Source organism: Euprymna scolopes, chromosome 34 (genome assembly GCF_053919585.1).
Source record: "Euprymna scolopes isolate OS-2025 chromosome 34, ASM5391958v1, whole genome shotgun sequence".
Classification (NCBI taxonomy): Eukaryota; Metazoa; Mollusca; class Cephalopoda; order Sepiida; family Sepiolidae; genus Euprymna; species Euprymna scolopes.
In genome coordinates, this window is record NC_136515.1 from 57,081,792 (window position 1) to 57,103,389 (window position 21,598).

At 32.7% G+C, this 21,598-nt stretch overlaps 1 protein-coding gene and 1 pseudogene across 3 annotated transcripts in view; one reads left to right on the forward strand and one right to left on the reverse strand.

Annotated features, from left to right (window-relative positions):
* Positions 1 to 21,598, forward strand: part of LOC145259217 (uncharacterized) — a 304,488-nt gene that overhangs the window by 178,059 nt on the left and 104,831 nt on the right. The gene's annotated exons all lie outside the window — the stretch shown is intronic.
* LOC145259344 (U2 spliceosomal RNA) lies at positions 16,688 to 16,819 on the reverse strand (annotated as a pseudogene).

A 21,598-nucleotide genomic window follows, 5' to 3' on the forward strand; every position in this document is an offset into this window, starting at 1 on the left:
AAAGGTCGAACTTCTAAACGACACTAGTCTTCGTAAAATCCATCACCTCTGTCGAAAGTTTTAGGCAGACATGCAAAAATACATACATAGGTTTATATATTTGTAGCTCAAATTTCCGACCCAAACTGATTAAAAAGCTTGCTCTATCTCTAAATACCCTTTATGTAAAGTTTCAAATGTTTAGACCAGAAATTGTCTGAGTAATTTGGTAGAGGCCGCAGAGGTCAATTTTTTTACACTTTGACCCCTATTATGACCCCTTAACATTTATTGTTTTAGGCTCGAATCAAGTTATTAAGTTAGATCCATATCCAAGGAACCAATATCTAAAATTTCAAGTGTTTATGCCCAAAATTGGCGGAGGAGTTTGGTATAGTTCCCAAAGGTCAAATCGTTTAACTTTGACCTCATAACAGCCAAATTTCTGTCCGAAAATGGATTACAAAGATTTCCCCAAATTTCAGTATCCTATATATCAAATTTCGAGTCTGTAGACTGAAAATTGACAGAGTTATTGTGTAGGGAAATGTACACACACACACACACAGATACACACAGAGACACACACACAGACACGTTAACTTTTATAGATATATAATAGATAGAGTAAGCAAAAATATATACGTATACATAAATATATATGGGAACAATTTTGTGTTTACTGTAAACTTTTTACGCAAATATTATGCAAGTATAAATCATGTAGAATATCTGCATGACTATAATTACTCGTAATAGTTAACTAAAGATGATCATCCCATAAGAAAACCGAAGCAACTAATAGGGAATTAATCAAAATTAATGTTTAAAAGAATATGCAAATTAACTAGATCTTTTTCTAGTAAATGCAATTCCACAACCCATATATAAGAAAATTGTATTTTCTTTTTAAATAAGTAGGAAAGAGAGCTTTTAATATGAATATCAATACACACGAAAGAAAAACGAATTTATAGAATAGATAGGTACATATATATATATATATATATATATATATATATATATATATATATATATATATATATATAACATTGTCACAGTAACCGCACCCAAGTGTGTTTTGTTCATTCATTATCGGGTCGTTGGATTGACTAGACGTTGATTACCCCCATGTAATCTTTTGCTAAAATTGACCTTTCAAAAATCATGCGGTTAACTTTTTTCTGGCGATTTCAAGTTTGTTGCTCCTCTATGCCAGTGGCTGTCAGGTTTGTAATTTTTATTTAAATGACTTTTTCATACATTTGATAATTATTCCATATTCTGGCAGGTGCATGGCTTTATCAAAAATGATTACCCAGTATATATGGCCTAAGTATTAACAAAGTGCCTGGTTCATTTTTTTTTTTTTTTTCTCAAATTAAATTTTGGTAAATTTGATATTTTATTGTTCTCGTGGGTGTATGCTTTCCTCAAAAATGATTTCTTGGTACATACTGCGTAGATATCCAACACATTCAATATTAAACCTGCCAGACCACGGCCACCGTAAAGCAAGCCTTGTCACTGAAAATAAACCATGCCTGTGGCAAAAAGCAACCAAGATCTGTCGAACAGTGAGACTGTAGTAAGAGATTTGTACAGAAAGTTATTTTAAAAGTTATTTTAAAACTGTTGCATTTTTAATTAAAATTAAAGTCGCGTGTGAATTAGTAATTGAATACAGTTGTAAGAAATATAAAACATCACAGTATTTTCTCCACGGTTCCTTTTGTGCGTGTCAAAATGTACAACAATTCATTATCTTTCAGAAAATAAAAGGAAAGAGGAAAAGACCATCCGCCGTAATAGTCTGCACAATGGTCGTTGTACTTCACCCTATGACGTATGCAGGCTACATGACATTTCGTGAAACGGCCTTCTATCTATTGCATACCGACAAGCCAACCGACAGATGAATAGAGCCTCTTGTTGTGGCAAAGTGATTCGTGCGAAAGCAAATGGATCTAATTGCTACACCGTTTCATACTCCGCTTCATTTCTATTCACTTTCTTTTCTTACTTCCTAAAGCAAGTAAGTTTTCACACGAACGTGTAAACTCAAAATATATTCCAACAAATAAAAATCATTTCAAGCCCCAAAAGTAACATGCCTATATGAAAATAGTAAGCCGACGTTAAAAACGTTAAAAACTCCTATGAACAAACAGCCCAACTCTAGTGACAAAGAATTCTAACACCAACCGCAAATATTCGCATACCAGCCTTCCCCATCTCGCGCACACATTCCTACACTCTAACAGGAGTCAGAAGGGCAGAAAAGTATTACTACCCACTCACATATAGTGACAAGAACACGGTAAACCAACGCACACACACACACAAACAAACAAGCAAACAATGCCACGCTGCCAAATACGCACATATGTATATTGCTTACATACGCATTTTATTCACACAAGAACATCCAAAGAAAACGTTTAGCGATAAAACTGCTGTTTCTAACAGAACCGTGGCAGAAAAAAAATGGTGTTTTAAAATTATGCGTAGCCGACTGACAAATGATATTTAAAACTTAAACACGGCAAGCCAACACAAAGCTATTTCAAACTTAAGTATGAGAAAACGAAAAATAATTAGTATTAAAACTCAGTTACGAGCCGAAAACTTAAAAGTGACAAACCGAAAAAAAAAATTTATTTCAAATTTTGTTGAGACATCGTCTTAAATAATCAAATTTTGCCAATACCTCCAACCCTCAAGGTATTTGCGTCAGTATTCACCTGACAAACCCATTAATCCTTATTCTCGAATGGCCTTTGATCCTTGATAAGCGATGATGCATGAGTGTAAACAAGAAATAAAAATGGTCAGTTTCCAGAAAATCTGTTTGCCAGGAACTGCACAAAACCGGATTCTACAGGAGAGCCGCAATTAAAGCAAATTACATTTTTCTTTTCTTTTCAACAACATGGACGAAAACAAAAGAGAAAGAAATGGCTATTTAAAATGAAAGATCGATATTTTTGGATCGAAGCTATTTATGCCTGAAGTTTAAAATCTGCCTGACTTAATTTTTAACAAGAGGATTGGTAATTTATCTTATTTGGATTATTCGGACTACTGTTTTTATATTGACTGTTATTCTCTCAACATTTCAGCCGATTTAACCTCCGACCTTCTTCAGGTGTATTTTGTGAAAACGTTGTGCGAATAGCACTCAAGATGAGAACAGTCGTTCGAATAATCCAAACAATACCAAAAAATCTACTATTATACGATAAAAGAAACATTGTGTGTCTATGAGATCGTTTCCTATAGACTCCAAAACAGCTGGGCCAAGTTTTTTTTTAATTTCACACAAATGTACCTTATATATCAGGGAGTGTTCTTAGATGGGTTTTGTACCGGAATGCGTCTGATAATTATCGAAAATAAAATAAAAAAAAAACATTAAAGATGAAACAGTCCTGTTATGGAACAGCCGCCTGTTCTTGTAAGTGAGTAAATATGGGATAGGATAGTCGAGGATTCGAACTTGCGAAGCTAGATTTAGAATTAAGAATTCCGATCATAAGTTAATAAATACAGAATACAGAATGTTATTGAAATAAGAATGTCATTGAAAATAGAATGGAGAATTACCATTGTTTAGTTCACATAAATAGTTAGATATCTGTTTATAAAGAAAGGAATGTAATGAAATGAAATTAAAATAAGGAATCTAGATCAGAACAATAGAAAATATTAAACATATTTGTAAAGTAGGTTAGAGCAATCGGGTTTGAAACATGTGAGTAATAATACATGTTTAAACACGGAGGCATGTCACGCCATGTGTCTAATATGCACGTGTTGGTCATGCAATGATGTAATGGGTCTCAATATAGAGAGCTTTGGCCAGTCAGTCAGAGAGTCGGGGAGAAGAGAGAAGAGGAGTCAGAGACAGAGCTGACATAGAACCTTGGAAGCGGAGGTTAGAAGAAGAATCATGTAAGACTTGAATTTCTTGATGCAAAGCCATTGACTGGTCATATGGAATAATAAACGAACATCTTCATCTTTTTGTATCTGCGTCTTCATGTTATGTTTTTACAACAGAAAGGTATTGTCCATTTATATTATAAGAACTTTGTCATCTCAGTCCTGGGTATGACACTAAACTACATCCGGCAGCAAGACCCAGATCAGGAGATCTGGTGTCTGAGGAGAATGTCACTACCTCTTGATTGCTGCTGTGCTGGGCCACCTCTGGGCAAGGTGCAGTACCCATAATCCCCCCTTCGCTGGGTTACAGCTGGGCAGGTGGAGCTCATCATTCCTGGACGACAGTCCACCTACGGGAGTAAACCCAGACAGAAAATCAGGAGTAGGGCCCCTCAGGCGGTTGGCCAGCGCACTGCGCATCCCTCCGGCAGCTCCTGCATCCGGATAGGTCTCCAGCTGTCTCGACTCCGCCCTGCCGCTGAGCGAGGCTTATTTCGGAAGAGAGAGTGAGGTTGGTCCTGAGCAAGCCTCCTTCACTTAAATCGCCTTCCAGCGCTAGTCATTGACAACTACAAAAGTCCTGTGGTGATGGGCGAGCAGCGGTGGTAGCAGGTGCGGAATCACTGGAAGCTGCTATCTGCGAACCTGCACATAGACGGCTCAGGCCATATGGTCGTTCTTCTCTGAATTCGGAACAGCAGCGAGGTCTGGCAGCCACCTGAGCGACCAAGCAGTCCTTTTTAGGATCAGCTCTGCTTGCCTCCTAGCCTGAGGACGGGGCTAGAAAAGGTGCTCCAAACATGGCCTGTTCCACTGCAATTGTCCATTTATATTATAAGAACGTTGTGAAAATCGTCATCTCAAAAATAGGTAAAGAAATATGTGTCAATGTTATAGAAACACTCCCATTCACAGAACTGTTAAAAGTGTAAATGTCAAACTATATCTCTCATTGTGTATTACATGTTCTCGGCTCTCTTGTATTAACATGTACCCTGTCTCTTTATATATACAGAACTGTCTCTCTCTTGATATATACGCGATATATCTGCACACAACATGAACACTCTAAGACACTCTTACTAAGATGAACAACAACAACAACAACAAATATATAACATCAGTCCTCTTCTAATAAGAACTATGCAACATACATCAGTCCGATTTTGACCAAAGTTGCCACTTTTACACAGTCTAATATCACAAGTGCATTTAAAATATTTAACTACTACACAAACCGAAAGGTCGAACATATAAAATCAACAGTAGATTCTTTGGTATGACAGGGGTGCGTTCGAAATGAATGCTACTGTTTAGAGCGCAATTGAAGCATGATACTTGACTTTTCCATTTTAAACTTTAATTCAAGCCGTTATATATAAAATGATTTTATAAAATAAACAGTAGGTTCTCTACAGTGCAATGTAGACTACAATGTATTGCGAACGAAGTCATTGTAGGGAGGCATATGGAGATTCTTTCCGATGCACCGCGATGTGTCTTCAACTGGAGCAGGCAATCAATCGATTTGATTGAAAAATGGGAGATTTCACTGATTTCAATGACAATAAAAATATGAAAGTGAGAAACATTCGTTGATCATCATTCAATCCCGAGCAACGTCGGGCCACCCTGCTAGTATTATTTAAAAATTAACATGAAATAATGAAAAATCTTTTTCAATCATAATCGCCTCAACAGATTTACATAAATTAAAATGTGACAGACCAACGCAAATATGATTTTAAACTTATCACCAGAAATTGACGAGAACTTATTTTTCCAAATTTAACCGTGACAGACAGACAGACAGACAGTGGAGTGGGAGAGGTTCCTCTAGAGATTATTGGACGCATCTCAAGTAACATGCGTCCATTTAATCTATAAATTTCAATATGAAGCGTGACAAACGGAGTGGTCTACCGACGAACAGACGCCTCGTAGAGAAATAAGGACGCATCTTTAAAAAGAGGGGGGAGGAGAATAAAAGAAAGAGGATGGCGAACGACCTTTCTTGAGACACAACGATCGGAATAGACGATTAAAGCGACATTTTGAATCGGCGTAAACATAAAGCTTATACAAAATAATGCTACAAATAAAAACGAAAAATAACAGCACTTGAAGTAATTCCTGTCAAGGTTTGTTACGCGATCTGCAATATTTCCCTGTCGCTTCTCAGTAACGATAAAGAAATTAGAATAGAGTCGCTTGCCGAATATCTATTTTGGATTGTGTCTAATATCTCTACCTTTCTTATATATAAATGCACTTTGTGTGTGTGTGTGTGTGTGTGTGTGTGTGAGAGAGAGAGAGAGAGAGAGAGAGAGAGAGAGAGAGAGAGAGAGAGAGAAAGTGGGGGTTCTTTATGGACTCCGGAATGGCTGGATCCATTTTATAAACATTTCACATAATTTACTTTATGTGTCTGGGAGTGTTCTTAGAGAGGTGTTTCCGCTAAGTACTGAAAATCGATAATTGAAAAAAGTCCGGTTATAGAAGGAACGGTTCGATTTTGACCAAAGTTAACACCATCGTACAGCCTAACATTACGAGTGCATTTTAGTAGTCTCATCACCGCACAAGCAGAAGGACCCGAAAGATAAAATCATTAATAGGTCCTCTGATAAAACATGCGCGATCGACATGAATTTTTTTTCTGTTTAAAACACTATTGAACTATGATACGTGACCTTTGCATTTTAAACTTTAATTCAATTCATTATATAAACATAATTTTATAATGCCAACAGTATATTCTCTACAGTGCAATGTAGACTACCATGTATTGCGGACAAAATCACAGCAGCGAAGCATATGAAAATTCCACCCAGTGCAACGACTAAAGCAAATAATCAATCGATTTGATTAAAAAATGATCGATTTTACCGATTTCCATGACAATAAAAGTATTGGAAGTGAAATATTCGTTGATCTTGATTTGACCCCGGGCAACGTCATGCTCTGTTCTAGTATATCCATCTATCTATCTAGCTAGCAAGCTATTTAGCTATTTCTCTCTCTCTCTCTCTCTCTCTCTCTCTCTCTCTCTCTCTCTCTCTCTCTCTCTTGGATTGAGCATATTGAGAAGTGATATACAAACTACCATTAGCGTATTAAGCGATGCTCTTTGTGTAAACAAATTGAGCTTAGGCATTTGGACGATGTCAAACCATCTGTAATTCCCTACCCTAACAGCAGCAGCCTGGATTGAGGTAGTTACCTGTCTAGCCACACTAATGAACTGTGATACAGCGAAATAGTACTATATATATATATATTATATAGTGTTTGGTTTTATATATATATATATATATATATATATATATATATATATATATATATATAAAACCAAACACTATATAATGTATCTAACCAAACACTATATAAAAATAGTTTGTAGATAGCACATCAACTTGTAGAGAAAGGGACGATGACACGGGTAAGAAATACTTTTTTTTAATGACATAAATTGGTTAGCCTAAATTTATCTGGACGAAAAAAAAATAGATCCAGTATTAAAAGTATTTTGTTCATCTGTTTCGAGGGAGGCGGTGTTCGATCAACACTTCTTGGGAACCATGATTAAATATACTGTTTTGTTTTTAAATCCCCGAAACAGTGTTTCATGGTAAACAACTGACAAACCCTTTAAGAACATTGGTACTATTGTTTGTTGATGTAAGTTAAACTATTCAGCGATACGGGAGATTAATTGACTTACTGACAAAATAATGTTCCAAGGAAGGACATTTTTTTATGGTCTTAAAGGTTTTTGCATTTTTATTCTCATAAAATTTATATGCTGATTAACATATCGCATGATAGATCTTCATTATTATTATTATTATTATTATTATTATTATTATTATTATTATTATTATTAAATTTACTTATATATATTATAATTATTTTATTTATTAATCAGTATAAATAGTAACTCCAGACCCAATGAAGTAGCCACCAAACCCCTGCACTCTCCTAAGTGCACGGTATGGGCTGCAATCTCGGCTAGAGGCATTATCTGACCAATCTCCATCGAGGAATCTGGTGCAGCAATGACAGTCACCAAGGAGCGGTATGTGGAGGTCCTCAAAACCTTTAAGAGTGAGCTCCAGACCATCTACCCGTCATGAGCAAGTTCTGGTTCTAGCAGGATGGAGCAAGTTCTCACACCTCAAACCTGTCCCGAGATTGGCTCAAAGAGAACTTCGGAGGTCGAGTGATCAGTCTCAAGACTGATTTTGAGTGGGCACCCCATAGCCAGGACCTAAGCTCCCCCCCCCCCAGATTTTTTTCTTTGGGACTATCTTAAGGACAGAGTCTACGCAGGGAAACCCATAACCATCACGGAACTCAAGGAAGCCACCAGGGAGGAGATGAGAGCCATTACCAATTCGGTCTGTAAGAACGCCTCAAGAAATGCACGGAGCTAACTGGAGGCCATCTAGAACATATGCTGTAGAACGGAGAAAAAAATGGCCAAAGACCCTAGTGTTTTGATGTGATGTTTTGAATAGAATAAACTAGTTATAACCAAAGTTTCATTTCATTCGGACAAAACACTAAGAAACGGGTCCTAATTAGAGTTGGAGCCCGTTTTTTGGGGGTGGCGGGGTCACCCTCTATATATATATATATATATATATATATATATATATATATATATATATATATATATATATATACTTCTATATATATATATATATATATATATATATACTTCTATATATACATATATATATATGTACACATAACACACACACACACACACACACACACACACATATATATATATATATATATATATATATATATATATATATATATATATATATATATATATTTACTGGTAGCCAAATTAAAAATTTGCAGACTTTTCGATGACAATCAAGCAAAAAAGAAAATAAGCTTTACTTAAAATTCATCCCAAAGCAGCAAAACTGGCTAGGACACTATATATACAAATGTAAGCAAATTTAAGCATATTTTATTCGTTTGAAAATATGGGTTCTTTTTTACCAATCTTCATAAACTTTAAACATAGAATAGTATTATAATCTTCAAAAAGTCTGCAAATTTTAATGTAGTTTTGTCCCATAGAACCAAAGAGTATTTCACTATTCTATTTGGCTACCAGTATATATATATATATATATATATATATATATATATATATATATATATATATATATATATATATATATATATAAAGAGAGAGAGAGATAAATAGATAGATAGATAGATAGATAGATAGATATTTTGGCAATTTAATAAACTCCAAATCTCAGCGACTATTGATCAGTATTTTACAAATCAAAGTTTATTGGAAAGGTAATAACCTGGACTGTGTAGTGGGTTATGTGACATTTGCTCTTAAAGTAGCACATTAAGGGGCTCATCCATCATCCAGAGCCGATTTTTGGCATTTTTTTTTTTACAGCCATAAAATGTCTCAATCATAGTCATTTGTTTTCCGATATTAGCATATGAATTACAAAATATCTGATATTTCCTCAAAACCTCTGGCCTTGATGGAGGGGAAATTAAAACTTGATGCTATGGTTTCAAATGATCTGTAATAACAGCAAGGGGAAACTTGATTCCAAATATTTCTCATATATTATATCTCCCCTCTTTGTTTTTCATATATAAAGTAAAATTCAGTGTTTAAATATTATTTGATACTGGAGAAATTCATAATCGTACTCTATTCTCAAAAGAGGGGAGATATAACATATGAGAAATATTTGGAATCAAGTCTTCCTTTGCTGTTATTTCAGATCATTTGAAACCATAGCAGCAAGTTTTAGTCTAATCTCCGTGAAGGCCAGAGGTTTTGTTGAAATATATATATATATATATATATATATATATATATATACCTTTTCTTCCTAGATCTTTTTTATTTATAGTTATGTCTCGGAAGTATAGTGAAAAGCACATCTTATTTTTCTTTTATTAATATTATTTTTTTCCTTGTACACATGTTTGTGAATTATTCCATGGATTCCTGCCTTTGGATTATTATGGACAATCTTCTTCCAATTACGGATGTCTTTGGATTTTACTTGTACAAATGGAAATTCTTTTAACTTTCTTGAAGTTTTACATTTGGATTTTACCGTCACTGGATTTTTTATCTTCCACCAGACTATCCATTCATGTGTAATCACCTTTTTCTTTACCATATTCCCTCTGCTTAACTTATTTTGTTTTCAAGTAAGATCTTTGACTTACTTGTTGTTTCATCAAATACTTCTGCATGCAAAATCCGATCCCGCATTTTGCTAATTCCTACCCTCTGATGAGAAGGAGAGTATTTCTTCGAAACTCCGCGGATTAAGGACTATCCACTTATCTAGTGTTTCCTTTTCAGATTAAATATGTTTTTAACTCATTTCAAAGTGTTTTTTAACATGTTTTATTAACTGTTTGCTCATATATATATATATATATATATATATATATATATATATATATATATATATAAACTATGAGAGTTTAATTAAAATTAAGAACTGAGCTTAATAGTAAAATGAAACCATCAATAATTATGTTCGATTTTCAGAGAATATACAATTTAGTTAACCTTTGTTTAGTCGTACACATATCCATGACAGTATATTAAGAAGTTCGTTTTAATAATATCTTTTGTATATTTCAGAAATAAATAAATATTTCCGAGTGTAGTATCTGTTCTGATGCTACGCTTAGGCTAATTTATCCTTATTCACTGTTGGGATCACCTTCTGTACTAAGGCACTTTTTATTTTTGCCTACAGTCAGACGTGTCCCTTTTGGGGGTCTAATTTTCTTCCACATTAAAAACGACTTTGTGTTACATATTGCTATCGTAGGGAAGCAATTAAATAACAATAGGAAAAGTGGGATTTTAATATCACATTAAGTGCAATGAAAAACTCAACTTTATATATATATACTAGACTACCTGCGACCCGTTGAGTCAGTATGTTATATTAGCTATAGACTTAATGTATGAGTGTGACACTTGTTACGTAATGAAAATAGTTTTTTGTGACATAACAGAAACATGCATATAAAAGTGTATTAAAATGAAAAAAGAATATCGATAGATTTCTATGAGTCGTTCTGTTTATAATTTTTTATTTTTGAGAAAAAAAAATTGAATTATAAGTGGTTTGCCATACTTATAGGTAAATGTGCACTGAACAAATACCATAGTACTTAAAGTTAAATTCAAATTTTGATATATCTTTTAATTTAAACGCGAAAAACAAAACAAAACAAAACAATTGGGGCGCTGAAAACGTACACAGTAAAACAATACGTTTTATTGTCGCGTTGATTATTTATTTGTTACCCAAATTAAAAAAAAACATATTTTCGGGGTTATTTATTTATGTTGGTAGTTTAGAAGAAAATGTATGAATGTTTTTTAAGAAAGGTGTATTAAAAATGGAGAATAAATTTTAAAAAAATGAAGGCGATGGGTAAATCGTCGTTGTAAAATGCTCTTAAGATTAAAGTAGATTTATTTGTAAGACAATTGCGTTAAAATATCTTAAACGTAATACGAAAATGAACGATTAAAAAAAATGCAGAAAGTATTAACAATTGTTTATTTGGATTATTAAAACGCGAAAAAAAAAACAATTGGGACGCTGAAAACGTACACAGTAAAACAATACGTTTTATTGTCGCGTTGATTATTTGTTTATGTACGCATGCGCAACCGGAAGTCGTAACCCGGATGTTAGATTAAAACACCCGTTACAAGGTCATTTGAGTTATATATATATATATATATATATATATATATATATATATATATATATATATATATATATAAATTCGTTTTCCTGTCTTTTTGTTTGTTTATTTGTTTGTTCACAATGTGATTAATAGATATAAAAGGTTCATTACTTTATCATTTCATTCATTCCTATATATACTATGATTCTTGCAAAATATACGATTAAGAGGTGAAGTCATTTGCATATTAGATTAAGGTAAATCGATTTCGTTAAATAGTATGTGTTAGCTATTGTTTATAATGAGAGAATTTTTTTAAGTGTTCTATTTAAGTTTATTATTCAAATTTGATTTATAATGATAACATATTTAATCTAATTTATTTTTACCGACATCGATTTTTATAAGCCGGCTTAAGTTATATCCCCTGACGGCAAACTTTGTTCTTTTTTGTTTTAGTTTTCTTTTTCGGCGGATATCAAAACTAAAAACTTTCAAGCATTATTTTTTGAATTAATTTAAATAAAATAATTTCCGTGATTTCGCAATTAACGCTGTGGTCCAGTGGATTTTTATTTTAAAATAAACAAACAATCCAATTGAACTACAATTCTTTATTTAAAACAAAAACAAACAAAAAACTTTCATTCACGTTTTTTTACCAGTTTTTTTTTTTTTCACATTTTTTGACATCGCTACTTCTAATTTTATTTTATTTTAATTACACATTTAGTCATAACTCATCATTTTTATAACATAAAAACGTGTATTTCGATTAACACAAATTCTACTTTGGTAATTTTATAAACTGAATTATTTACAGTTTGTTTTCGTTGCAACAGACCGTAAAGACAAATCATTCTAGACTGAGGTAGCATAAAAAGAAATTCGCTTAAACTGGAATATAGTCATAAAAAGGTGCCAAATATCCGGAGAATAGCTTCTCTTCATATTTCTTCTGTCGAAATATCTGGTGAAGAGTTTGTCACGTACTTCTCCTTTTTTTCGGGGTGGTGTGGGGGGGGGATACATTTTCGTGTTTTCATTCGTTCTATTATTTTTGAAACTTTTCTTGGGTAACGATGGAGTTGGCATATAATAATGAAAAGCTGCTCAATATTCTTAGTATAGCAGGTGTGGCCAAACTGAACTTTTTCTTTTCTTTAATGCCAGCATATATATATATATATATATATATATATATATATATATATATATATGAAATAAAATGGAGGTGGAAGGACCTGGATACTCAACGTTTCGCCCGATTTATGCAGGCTTCTTCAAGAGGGATGGTCGGGCGAAACGGGCGAAACGTTGAGTATCCAGGTCCTTCCACCTCCATTTTATTTCATATCGTCGGATTTAATCTAGCTCAACAATCATATATATATATATATATATATATATATATATATATATATATATATATATATATATATATATATATAAATATATATATATATATGCATATATATATATATATGCATGTGTGTGTGTGTATATATATAGAGAGAGATAATATATATATATATATATATATATATATATATATATAGATATATATAGATATATATATATATATATATATATAGAGAGAGAGAGAGAGAGAGAGAGAGAGATAGATAGATAGATAGATAGATAGATAGAACAGAGTTTGGCTTAATTCCAGATTAAAAATGAATAGTAATTCTATGTAAATCTAAATAAAGGAACAATGAAATGTTCGTTACTGTTTTTAATGTCTCATTTTCCTCATTGTTTTCAGCTCTGTTTTCCTCTCAGCTTTCATTTTTCTTTTCTTCCTGAATTCATCTGTAGTTTTCCTTAATTTTTTTATCATATCTTCTTTCTTTCTTTTTTATTTACTAATCTAATCTCTGTATTCTTTTATATCTCCAGGAAAAAGAAACATTTTCTATATATATATATTCATTTACTCTTTTCTAATTTTTTTTTCTCTATCAATCATTAGCTATTTTATTTCTCCCTTCCATTGTTTTTACCTTCCTCCCTTTATTTTCTCCCTTCCTTTTTCTTGTAGATTTTTTTCTAACCCTCCGTTTTCCCAATATTGCAGTGAACTAACTGGCACGGCACGTTTAATATAAACTACTTTTCAAAACCCTCTGACTATTTTCCCTAGAAGCCACGATAAACATTGCCATTAAGTGATGACATGAACGCAGATGCAAAAAACAAGATAGCCGCCGACGTTCCTGCAATTTGTCACAATCACTACATCACAGAATTCCAAGTTGCGAAGAAAACAAAAAGCAAGCCGATCTCGGTGTGTTCAATATTAGGGAACTAAATTGAATGAGATACACGCTGTTGGATCACACCGCCTTCAGTGACAAAAAAATATATATATATAATTCGATCAGAAGGAGAAAAATGAGTTCAGCATTATCATCGCCTTCGATAATTAATTTACTACACATGGCGATTTTTCTTCAACGAGAAATTACTAAAATATTACTTTTTTTGGATAATAAGAGAAAAGAAAACGAAAACATGAACAGCAGTTTTACGGATCCTTATTTGTATTTAGACATTAGAAAGGGAGATAATTTTGTCCGTTCATCATTTTTTTTTTTTTAACCCTACGTTTGTCCCTTGAGTGTTTCAAACAGGGTTAGTCCCATGGGGTATTTATACACACGAATACAAAAATGTGTATAGTTTTATTATTTTGTAAAATATAGTTATCCTACTGATTCAGAATATATTTACAGTTCCTGTTGAACAGTTTGAATCACTTGTATCTTGTTGATATTAATATCAAATAATACAATAAAATAAATTATAAAACTAAGAAAAAAATTATATTACATTAGCTAAGCTCATAATTACAAGACTGAAAGAGTAATAAATATTGAATAAAATAAAAATCCCATGAAAACTTATGATAAAGAAAATACCAAAACATATTAATTCCATATTAAGTATTACAGAGTAACCTAATGATGATACGCTTATATCTACAAATTTGTATTCCCATTGGGAAAATACAAAAATATATAACTCCTAAAATCATACCTACATTAGTCAGCTGGGGTGACTGGACAGTCCAGAAGGACAAAGCAACGTCTACCTCCAAGGAAAACTCAGATACAACTGCGTCATCCACGTGTGTTATACCCTTATTGAGTCAGGAGAGTAATGGGAGGGGGGGAATAAGTTGTGAACTAGAAATAATGAACACTTAAGCAAAATTGGGGTGGCAAAACACACCATGGGACTAACGCAGGGTTCCAAAAAAGAAATAAAAAAAAAAGAAAGAAAGAAAAGACGGATCATTTCTTTTTTTAACATAGTCCATTCAATCTGTGAGTTTGGCCATGAAAATGTTTCTTCTTTTTTTTTTTTTTTTGTAAAATTAAACGCGAAAGACCAAACTTTAGCGTCAGAGACTAACGATAATTCTATTTCAAACTTTAGCGTCTGAGACCAACGACAATTCTATTTCAAACTTTAACGTAAAAGACCAACGATAATTCTATTACAAACTTTAATGTAAATTCTATTTAAAATTTAGCGCCAGAGACCAACGATAATACTATTTTAAACTTTAGCGTAAACACACCTACGTTAATTCTATTTCAAACTTTAGTTTCAAAGATCAACGATAATTCTATTTACAATTAAAGTCAGATCGATAATTCTATTTCAAACTTTAGCGTAAGAGACCGACGATAATTCTATTTCAAAATAGAGAGTCAGAGACAATTGATAATTCTATTTCAAATTTTAACGTAAGAAACTGATGATAATTCTATTTCAGACTTTAGCGTAAGAAATCAACTATAATTATATTTAAAACTAAAGTCAGAAATAATCGATAAATATATTTCAAACTTTAGCGTAAGAAACCAACGATGATTATATTACAAACTGAAGTCAGAGACCACCAATAAGTCTAATTCAAACTCTAGCGTAACAAACTAACTATAATTCTATTCCCAACAAAAGGCAATCGATAATTCTAGTTCAAACTTTAGCGTAAGAGACTAACGATAATCTTATTTAAAACTAAAGAATTGCAGACAATCGATAACTCTATTTACAATTGTAGCGTCAGCGACAAACGATAATTCTATTTCACACGTATGCCTTAGAGGCCGACGATAATTTTATTACAAGCTGAAGATTCAAAGACATTCGATAATTCTATTTTAAATTTAAACATCATTGAATTCCTACATTGAGAATGGTGGTGAGGATATAGAAAAATAAATTCTGGAGCACAAAAGGTCGACCATTCCAATTATATCACTCCCGACTTCATAGCTCTTGCACTTTTCAGTTAAATAAAAAAAAATAAGAAGCATTACTTTTTGAACAGCTCTTGCGCTTCACAAAGATTTCTTGGCCAAAAATCAAAGTGTAGTATCTGTTCTAATACTACAATTCAATTTTTTGTTTTCGGTTAGTGAAAAAGAAATCCTTCACGACGGAGACAATTTTTATTTTTTGTCCCCCCCCCCCCCAAAAAAAAAATCACAACCTCGGTGTCTTACTCTGCCCTCGTGGGGAGGCAAAATTAACACGAACTCTTATCCTTATGAGGAAGGGTTGATTATTTCTTTTATCCGAGCATATTTTAAATATATATATATATAGGGTTTTCATTCAACTGAAACAATGGGCATTGTCACTTTGAACGTAAAATCTTACTATTTGGGATCGTGGGGAGTTGAGCAGTTCTATTCTTATCATATTTAAATTTCTGTGGACCAGTACAGCCAGGGAAACAGAAAACAAGGAGTCAATTCCAACGTCTAACATTCCAAGGGAAGAAACTATCAGGTAGAAGTCTTTCCAGCTTTTAGAGACATCAACAGTGAAGGGGTAGAATTTTGCTATTTATCAGGATATGTACGTCGAGAGGAGCACGAGTTCATCAGTCAGAGAGAGTCCTACGGGTTCATCAACGCACATTCCATTAAAGTAAAGTACCTATTTACTATGCCTCACCATGGGACAGAGTTAGACACCAGGGTCGTTTTTTAACGTGGAGAAAAGGTACAAAAATTAAAATTGTCTCAGTCGTGAAGGATTTTCCTCCACCAAAAGAGAACAAGAAAATGAAGTGCAGCATTTGAAGAACAGATACTACACTTTGATCTTGACCAAAAGGCCAAGAAACACTATTAAATATATAAAATTAAATATAATATTAATATATTAAATTAAATTTATTATATAAAATTAAATATTATATTAATATATTAAATTAAAGTAAAGTAAAACAGGCATAGGGATGCTACATTGCGGTGATGGGACAGAGGTTTGAGTTTGGCCGACAGTGCGGGACATATTAGATTTGAGATTCTTTTTTGGACCTTATCTAAGAGTGAGAGGCTCCAGATGTGGCAACAATACTCTATGCATGGGTGAATTATGGTTTTGTAAAGATATAGGATGCGAGTCATTTTCTAGCAAGGTAGGTGGAGCCCACCTTCTTTGCAGCGGCCGCGAAAATGTTCTTAATGTATTGGTTTCAACTCATGTCGCATGTAAAGGACGAAGAGTTTGAAAAATGGGGTCTTAGGTACAGCGTTATTATCCAGGCGGAAACTCATCATTTCGACAGCTTGATTCATGTTGTTTTCTTGACACTTAATAGTGCTACCATAAATGGTAGTGTCGCCAGCATAAATGACTACAAATGATGTAAGGATGTGATTTAGAAGATCATTAATGTAGATCAGGAAAAGAGTTGGGCCCAGGATGGACCCCTGAGGGACACCAGCATTAATACTGTGAGCTTCTGATTTTTGCCCCTCAACTACTCCTCTTATGTACCTATCAGAAAGAAATTATTTTATAATTGAGAAGACATTTCCAGCTATACAATAGCTAGAGATCTTGTGCATATATATATAATTTTAAAATATATGAAGGATGGACACGTGTTTTGTCGTCATATGATTCATTATCGCAGTTTAATCAAAGGAGAATCGAATCAAGGAGTCTGAGCTTTTCTTGACACTTAATAGTTTTTGTCAAATTTAGCAAAAGAAAAACACAAACACAAAATCATTGTGGTTTGATAATGCTTCCAGCGTCTTTTTCAAATATATTTTATTTTCTAGTATGCAGTATAAATATATAGTACTCCGACTACACCACATGGTGAATTATAGCAGATGTCCCAAATGAGAAGTAATATACATTTATAGGTTAAACAACGTCATTGTTTCAAAGTTTTCTTATGACATGGTACAGATGGTAACGATTGAGGCTGGAAAGCTAACAGTTTTGGTTTCGATTCTAGCTGATAGCACACTTTTTTTTTTTTTGTAAATTACAATCATATATTAGGTACAATATAATGATCAATAGGGTATAGGCTCAATCATAATAAATACGAAATTTGCATGAATTAAAATATATTAAAGCGTATTTTGCCACCGAACCACTATTATATGTTGTGTACAATACAATTATCAATATAGAATTAGCTAATAATAAGAATAATAATAATAAGAAGAAGAATAAGTAGAAGAAGAAGAAGGAAAAGAAGAATAGTAGTAATAATTAATTAATTAATTAAAATATTATGTTTAAGCGTATCTTGATTATATAACATTATAAATTAAATTTAAAAAATTCTTAATGCTGCAATATTTAAAGTTATAAATTTATTATATTTTTACCAGAATATATTTTCCTTTTCTTTTTCAGTTTTAACAACTAGTCCTTTACTTTTCCATGTTTAAGCTTAACCATATAGCTTTTCATGCTCGCATTTTTCTATTGTAATCCATGATTTTTCCAGGTTTCCAATAAATTCACTTGTTCTTTGTTTAATTTCAGTCTTATTTTTTTGCCCCCATAATCACATATGCAATAACAATGTACGGCACTCGTCTGATTTCAATAAAATCCCCCCAATTAGCTCCCTTTTATACTTTCAGTCTGTTTCACGTGTTACTTCTCTTTTCGCGACAGCAGTGAATTAGCAACAGTAGTCGCTGAAGCGACGTGGTCGCTATGGAAACTAGTAATAAAAAACGTCGCTCACCTCCTTACATATTTTTACGGTTTTGAACACCAGTAAATTCATCATAACTTTTGTTTTACTGAACGAAAATGGATTTTATATATATATATATATATATATATATATAATATAGCTGAGAAGGCGATCTATAAACTGTAATAATTGTTTGAAATTTGGTCGAAAAATGAGTAAAACTTCCACTTAACCGTATATTATATATATATACATGCATATCACAAAAATAAAGAAAATCAATTTTTTTCTAAATAGAAAATTATGAAGCTAATTTGTATTGCGTTTCTTAGACATGACCGAATCTGAAAAATGAAAGTTTCTAACTTTTTGAGATGAGGCTTTATCATCCATATTATTTGGGGAAACCAATGTCAACAACAGAATACATACGATATGATTGGGTTTGAAAAAGTATACTTAATTATTATTTGGATTCATCGAACTACTGTTCTCATCTTGAGTGTTATTTTCACAACGTTTCGCAACGCATCGTTCCCTCCGATATTTTTACAATCGGAATTCTTTCTAGAAAGCCATCGGGTACTTGCAGGAGGGATCACGGGAAAGTTGCCAACATCAGAAGTGAAAATGATTTTGTGGAACAAATTGGATTCGAACTTTGAACACCAAGAGGACTAGTCACTTGAACACCGCCAACTTCCTATGAAACATGAAAATATTCAACTAGTTTATCATATATATAAGCAATATATATATATATATATATATATATATATATATATATATATATATATATATATATATATATATAAAATAAAAATTACAGTTAACTTTCTTTAAGTTATATATTTGACCGTCACTGGATTATTTATCTTCCACCAGACTATCCATTCATGTGTAATCACCTTTTTCTTCACCATATTCCCTCTACTTCACTTTTTTTTGTTTTCAAGTAAGATCTTTGACTTACTTGTTGTTTCATCAAATACTTTTGCATGCAAAATCCGATCCCGCATTTTGCTAATTCCTACCCTCTGATGAGAAGGAAAGTATTTCTTCGAAACTCCGCGGATTAAGGACTATCCACTTATCTAGTGTTTCCTTTTCAGATTAAATATGTTTTTAACTCTTTTTCAAAGTGTTTTTTTAACATGTTTTATTAACTGTTTGCTCGTATATATATATATATATATATATATATATATATATATATATATATATATATAAAGATTGCACGTCTATTGAGTAAAGTGGAATAAGCTTGAAATAGTGCGTTTTAAGTTCAATGCTAATGCGAGAAATGGATTCGAATTTATATGAAGAACATCTTCAATATTTATTGAATTATAATGCTTTACATAAGTTTACTTTTGTCTCTATGCGAGACAATATTAACGAAGACTGTCACTTTGAAGACGATGGGGTTTCTCCTAAAAACGCCATTGGTTTCTTAATGCTATCAAGGTTGACAATCGCTAGAGCTTAAAGGCCACACGGCGGTAAGTATTGTGCTAATTACGCTCGCCGCGCAACAACTATGAGATTTTGACAGCAACACCGTAGTGAGCGTATCATAGTGTTTAATAAATATGTTATTGTTTCATTTACAATTATGTGTATAAATCGTTATTTACTCGTGTCATCGTTGTCGCGGACAGAGGTTCTTGTTTGCCTTTAGCTGCAAATATTCCAATTATTGTTTATATATATATATATATATATATATATATATATATATATATATATATATATAACTATTTCATTTATTCACATAAATTTACTATACGAAAGTATAGATTTATGCGTAAACTTTAAGTATTTACTTCAAAAGTGCTCAATACGTAGGTAGAGCTAGTTAGTAATTTATAAAATATATATGGCGATTAAGCTACACTGAATATTCTGCGTTTCATCCAACTATAGGCCTTACGAATCCTATAGTTGGATGAAACGCAGAATATTCAGTGTAGCTTAATCGCCATATATATTTTATAAATTACTATATATATATATATATATATATATATATATATATATATATATATATAACAGGAAAACACGAGGGTGTCAATCTGATAGGTCCTGAACTATTATCTAGGCTTCAACCTCTGTCCCATCGACGAAATGTTGCATCCCTCTGCTTGTTTTACAAGTATTTTAATGGTAGATGCTCTGATGAACTACAAGCTCTTGTAACCCCCACGACATAAATATCCCGTCAAACCCGACAAGCAGAAAAGTAGAAATCCCTAGATGCAAGAAAGCCTTCTGCTCTAATAGTTTCTTCACCAGAACTTCTAGACTCTGGAATTATCGTCCGGATTTTTGCTTCCGCATCTGTACTAACATACAGAAATTCAAGTGTAGTGTGAATAGTCATCTTGCTACTCAACTCCCTACATAGTATCCCTGCAACTACATAATGTCCCTGATAGTAGCCCCCTACGTCAAAGGAGCATTGTGCCTTGTTTGGAATGAAAATGTAATTTAAAAAAAAAATGAATAAATATAAACGATGTTCCACACTTCTAATATTTTTATCGTCGTCGAATCGGTGAAACCGCCCATTTTTTCAATCAAATACATTGATTGCCTGCTCTAGTCGGAAACCCACCATTGTGCACCGGGATGAATCTTCACATGCCATCAGCAGGGACGTAATCTGCAATATATTGTAGTCAATATTGCACTGTAAAGAACTTACGGTTAATTTTATAAAAATATTTTTGCATTATATCTTAACGTTAAAAACGCAAAAATCAAATAGCATCGTTCAATTATGCTCTCAACGAAAACATTAATTTCGAACGTGCACTTGTCTTATCAAAAGAGCCTACTTTTGATTTTATACGCCGGGCTCTTCTGCTTATGCGGAGATAAAATTTCTTAAATGCACTTGTGATGTTAGCTGCATAAAGGTCAAAATCGAACTGTTCCCTCATTTGA